The sequence below is a fragment of the Oncorhynchus tshawytscha genome, unplaced genomic scaffold, assembly GCF_018296145.1.
Source record: "Oncorhynchus tshawytscha isolate Ot180627B unplaced genomic scaffold, Otsh_v2.0 Un_contig_3837_pilon_pilon, whole genome shotgun sequence".
Classification (NCBI taxonomy): Eukaryota; Metazoa; Chordata; class Actinopteri; order Salmoniformes; family Salmonidae; genus Oncorhynchus; species Oncorhynchus tshawytscha.
Window position 1 is genome coordinate 62,501 of NW_024609070.1, and position 5,000 is coordinate 67,500.

General features: G+C 50.0%; 1 protein-coding gene across 6 annotated transcripts in view; it reads right to left on the minus strand.

Annotated features, from left to right (window-relative positions):
• LOC112241010 (broad substrate specificity ATP-binding cassette transporter ABCG2-like) overlaps nt 1-5,000 on the minus strand; it is a 49,161-nt gene that overhangs the window by 29,034 nt on the left and 15,127 nt on the right. The gene's annotated exons all lie outside the window — the stretch shown is intronic.

Here is a 5,000-nt window from a genome sequence, read left to right on the forward strand (position 1 = left end):
TATAGAGGTTAGCGTCTGTAGGGGATAGGGTCTGTAGGGGTTAGGGTCTGTAGGGGATAGGGTCTGTAGGGGTAAGGGTCTGTAGGGTCTGTAGAGATTAGGGTCTGTAGGGGTTAGGGTCTGTAGTGGTTAGGGTCTGTAGGGGTTAGGGTCTGTAGGGGTAAGGGTCTGTAGGGTCTGTAGAGGTTAGGGTCTGTAGGGGTTAGGGTCTGTAGTGGTTAGGGTCTGTAGAGGTTAGGGTCTATAGGGTCTATAGGGGTTAGGGTCTATAGAGGTTAGGGTCTGTAGGGGTTAGGGTCTATAGGGTCTATAGGGGTTAGGGTCTATAGGGGTTAGGGTCTATAGAGGTTAGGGTCTATAGAGATTAGGGTCTGTAGAGGTTAGGGTCTGTAGAGGTTAGGGTCTGTAGGGTCTATAGAGGTCTTAGGGTCTGTAGAGGTTAGGGTCTATATAGGTTAGGGTCTGTAGGGTCTGTAGAGGTTAGGGTCTAGGGGTTAGGGTCTATAGAGGTTAGGGTCTGTAGGGGTTAGGGTCTGTAGGGGTTAGGGTCTGTAGAGGTTAGGGTCTATAGAGGTTAGGGTCTGTAGGGTCTATAGAGGTTAGGGTCTATAGGGGTTAGGGTCTGGAGAGGTTAGGGTCTGTAGAGGTTAGGGTCTATAGAGGTTAGGGTCTGTAGGGTCTGTAGAGGTTAGGGTCTGTAGGGTTAGGGTCTGTAGAGGTTAGGGTCTGTAGGGTTTGTAGAAGTTAGGGTCTATAGAGGTTAGGGTCTGTAGGGTCTATAGAGGTTAGGGTCTGTAGGGGTTAGGGTCTATAGAGGTTAGGGTCTGTAGGGGTTAGGGTCTATAGAGGTTAGGGTCTGTAGAGGTTAGGGTCTGTAGAGGTTAGGGTCTGTAGGGGTTAGGGTCTATAGGGTCTGTAGAGGTTAGGGTCTGTAGGGGTTAGGGTCTGTAGGGGATAGGGTCTGTAGAGGTTAGGGTCTGTAGAGGTTAGGGTCTGTAGAGGTTAGGGTCTGTAGGGGTTAGGGTCTGTAGGGGTTAGGGTCTGTAGGGGTTAGGGTCTGTAGGGTTAGGGTCTGTAGGGGGTTAGGGTCTATAGGGTCTGTAGAGGTTAGGGTCTGTAGAGGTTAGGGTCTGTAGGGGTTAGGGTCTGTAGGGGTCAGGGTCTGCAGAGGTTAGGGTCTATAGGGGTTAGGGTCTGTAGAGGTTAGGGTCTATAGAGGTTAGGGTCTGTAGGGTCTATAGAGGTTAGGGTCTGTAGAGGTTAGGGTCTGTAGAGGTTAGGGTCTGTAGGGTTAGGGTCTGTAGGGGTTAGGGTCTATAGGGTCTGTAGAGGTTAGGGTCTGTAGAGGTTAGGGTCTGTAGGGGTTAGGGTCTGTAGGGGTTAGGGTCAGCAGAGGTTAGGGTCTATAGGGGTTAGGGTCTGTAGAGGTTAGGGTCTGTAGGGGTTAGGGTCTGTAGAGGTTAGGGTCTATAGGGGTTAGGGTCTGTAGGGTTAGGGTCTGTAGGGGTTAGGGTCTGTAGGGGTTAGGGTCTATAGGGGTTAGGGTCTTAGGGTCTGTAGAGGTTAGGGTCTATAGGGGTTAGGGTCTGTAGAGGTTAGGGTCTGTAGGGGTTAGGGTCTGAAGGGGTTAGGGCCTATAGGGTCTGTAGAGGTTAGGGTCTATAGGGTCTATAGAGGTTAGGGTCTGTAGGGTCTATTGAGGTTAGGGTCTGTAGGGGTTAGGGTCTATAGAGGTTAGGGTCTGTAGAGGTTAGGGTCTATAGAGGTTAGGGTCTGTGGAGGTTAGGGTCTGTAGGGTCTATAGAGGTTAGGGTCTGTAGGGGTTAGGGTCTGTAGGGGTTAGGGTCTGTAGGGGTTAGGGTCTGTAGGGGTTAGGGTCTATAGAGGTTAGGGTCTGTAGAGGTTAGGGTCTGTAGAGGTTAGGGTCTATAGAGGTTAGGGTCTATAGAGGTTAGGGTCTGTAGGGTCTATAGAGGTTAGGGTCTGTAGAGGTTAGGGTCTGTAGAGGTTAGGGTCTGTAGAGGTTAGGGTCTGTAGAGGTTAGGATCTATAGAGGTTAGGGTCTGTAGAGGTTAGGGTCTGTAGAGGTAAGGGTCTGTAGAGGTAGGGTCTATAGAGGTTAGGGTCTGTAGAGGTTAGGGTCTGTAGGGTCTATAGAGGTTAGGGTCTATAGAGGTTAGGGTCTGTAGGGTCTATAGAGGTTAGGGTTAGGGTCTGTAGAGGTTAGGGTCTGTAGAGGTTAGGGTCTGTAGAGGTTAGGGTCTATAGGGTCTGTAGGGGTTAGGGTCTGTAGAGGTTAGGGTCTGAGAGGTTAGGGTCTGTAGGGTCTATAGAGGTTAGGGTCTATAGAGGTTAGGGTCTGTAGAGGTTAGGGTCTGTAGGGTCTGTAGGGTCTATAGAGGTTAGGGTCTGTGGAGGTTAGGGTCTATAGGGTCTGTAGGGGTTAGGGTCTGTAGAGGTTAGGGTCTGGAGAGGTTAGGGTCTGTAGGGTCTATAGAGGTTAGGGTCTATAGAGGTTAGGGTCTGTAGAGGTTAGAGGGGTCTGTTAGGGTCTATAGAGGTTAGGGTCTGTAGGGTCTATAGAGGTTAGGGTCTGTAGGGGTTAGGGTCTATAGAGGTTAGGGTCTGTAGAGGTTAGGGTCTGTAGGGTTAGGGTCTAGAGGTTAGGGTCTGTAGGGGTTAGGGTTTGTAGGGTTAGGGTCTGTAGGGGTTAGGGTCTAGGGGTTAGGGTAGGGTCTATAGAGGTTAGGGTCCATAGAGGTTAGGGTCTTAGGGTCTGTAGGGGATAGGGTCTGTAGGTTAGGGTTAGGGTCTGTAGAGGTTAGGGTCTGTAGAGGTTAGGGTCTGTAGGGTCTGTAGTTAGGGTCTTAGGGGGGTCTGTAGGGGTTAGGGTCTGTAGGGGTTAGGGTCTGTAGAGGTTAGGGTCTGTAGGGGTTAGGGTCTGTAGGGGTTAGGGTCTATAGAGGTTAGGGTCTGTAGGGGTTAGGGTCTGTAGGGGTTAGGGTCTGTAGAGGTTAGGGTCTGTAGAGGTTAGGGTCTGTAGAGGTTAGGGTCTGTAGGGGTTAGGGTCTGTAGGGGTTAGGGTCTGTAGGGTTAGGGTCTGTAGAGGTTAGGGTCTGTAGGGGTTAGGGTCTGTAGAGGTTAGGGTCTGTAGGGTTAGGGTCTGTAGAGGTTAGGGTCTGTAGAGGTTAGGGTCTGTAGAGGTTAGGGTCTGTAGAGGTTAGGGTCTGTAGAGGTTAGGGTCTGTAGGGGTTAGGGTCTGTAGGGGTTAGGGTCTGTAGGGGTTAGGGTTAGGGTCTGTAGAGGTTAGGGTCTGTAGAGGTTAGGGTCTAGAGGTTAGGGTCTGTAGATAGGGTCTGTAGAGGTTAGGGTCTGTAGGGGTTATAGGTCTGTAGAGGTTAGGGTCTATAGGGGTTAGGGTCTGTAGAGGTTTGGGTCTGTAGGTGTTAGGGTCTGTAGGGGTTAGGGTCTATAGGGTTAGGGTCTGTAGGGGTCTAGGGTCTGTTAGGGTCTGTAGAGGTTAGGGTCTATAGAGGTTAGGGTCTATAGGGTCTATAGAGGGGTTAGGGTCTATAGAGGTTAGGGTCTGTAGGGTCTATAGAGGTTAGGGTCTGTAGAGGTTAGGGTCTAGGTAGGGTCTGTAGAGGTTAGGGTCTATAGAGGTTAGGGTCTGTAGAGGGTTAGGGTCTATAGGGTCTGTAGAGGTTAGGGTCTGTAGGGGTTAGGGTCTGTAGAGGTTAGGGTCTGTAGAGGTTAGGGTCTATAGAGGTTAGGGTCTATAGAGGTTAGGGTCTATAGAGGTTAGGGTCTATAGGGTCTGTAGAGGTTAGGGTCTATAGAGGTTAGGGTCTGTAGGGTCTGTAGGAGGTTAGGGTCTATAGGGTCTGTAGAGGTTAGGGTCTATAGGGGTTAGGGTCTATAGAGGTTAGGGTCTATAGAGGTTAGGGTCTATAGAGGTTAGGGTCTATAGGGTCTAGAGGTTAGGGTCTGTAGGGTCTGTAGAGGTTAGGGTCTATAGAGGTTAGGGTCTGTAGGGGTTAGGGTCTATAGGGGTTAGGGTCTAAAGAGGTTAGGGTCTGTAGAGGTTAGGGTCTATAGAGGTTAGGGTCTATAGAGGTTAGGGTCTATAGAGGTTAGGGTCTGTAGGGGTTAGGGTCTATAGGGTCTGTAGGGGTTAGGGTCTGTAGAGGTTAGGGTCTGTATAGGGTCTGTAGAGGTTAGGGTCTGTAGAGGTTAGGGTCTGTAGAGGTTAGGGTCTATAGAGGTTAGGGTCTGTAGAGGTTAGGGTCTGTAGAGGTTAGGGTCTGTAGAGGTTAGGGTCTATAGAGGTTAGGGTCTATAGGGTCTATAGAGGTTAGGGTCTGTAGAGGTTAGGGTCTGTAGAGGTTAGGGTCTATAGAGGTTAGGGTCTATAGGGTCTATAGGGTCTATAGAGGTTAGGGTCTGTAGAGGTTAGGGTCTGTAGAGGTTAGGGTCTGTAGAGGTTAGGGTCTGTAGGGTCTGTAGAGGTTAGGGTCTGTAGAGGTTAGGGTCTGTAGGGGTTAGGGTCTGTAGAGGTTAGGGTCTGTAGAGGTTAGGGTCTGTAGAGGTTAGGGTCTGTAGAGGTTAGGGACTGTAGAGGTTAGGGTCTGTAGAGGTTAGGGTCTGTAGAGGTTAGGGTCTATAGAGGTTAGGGTCTATAGGGTCTATAGAGGTTAGGGTCTATATAGGTTAGGGTCTGTAGGGTCTATAGAGGTTAGGGTCTGTAGAGGTTAGGGTCTATAGTGTCTGTAGAGGTTAGGGTCTATAGAGGTTAGGGTCTGTAGAGGTTAGGGTCTATAGTGTCTGTAGAGGTTAGGGTCTGTAGGGGTTAGGGTCTGTAGAGGTTAGGGTCTGTAGAGGTTAGGGTCTATAGAGGTTAGGGTCTATAGAGGTTAGGGTCTATAGGGTCTTAGGGTCTTAGGGTCTGTAGAGGTTAGGGTCTGTAGAGGTTAGGGTCTATAGGGTCTGTCGAGGTTAGG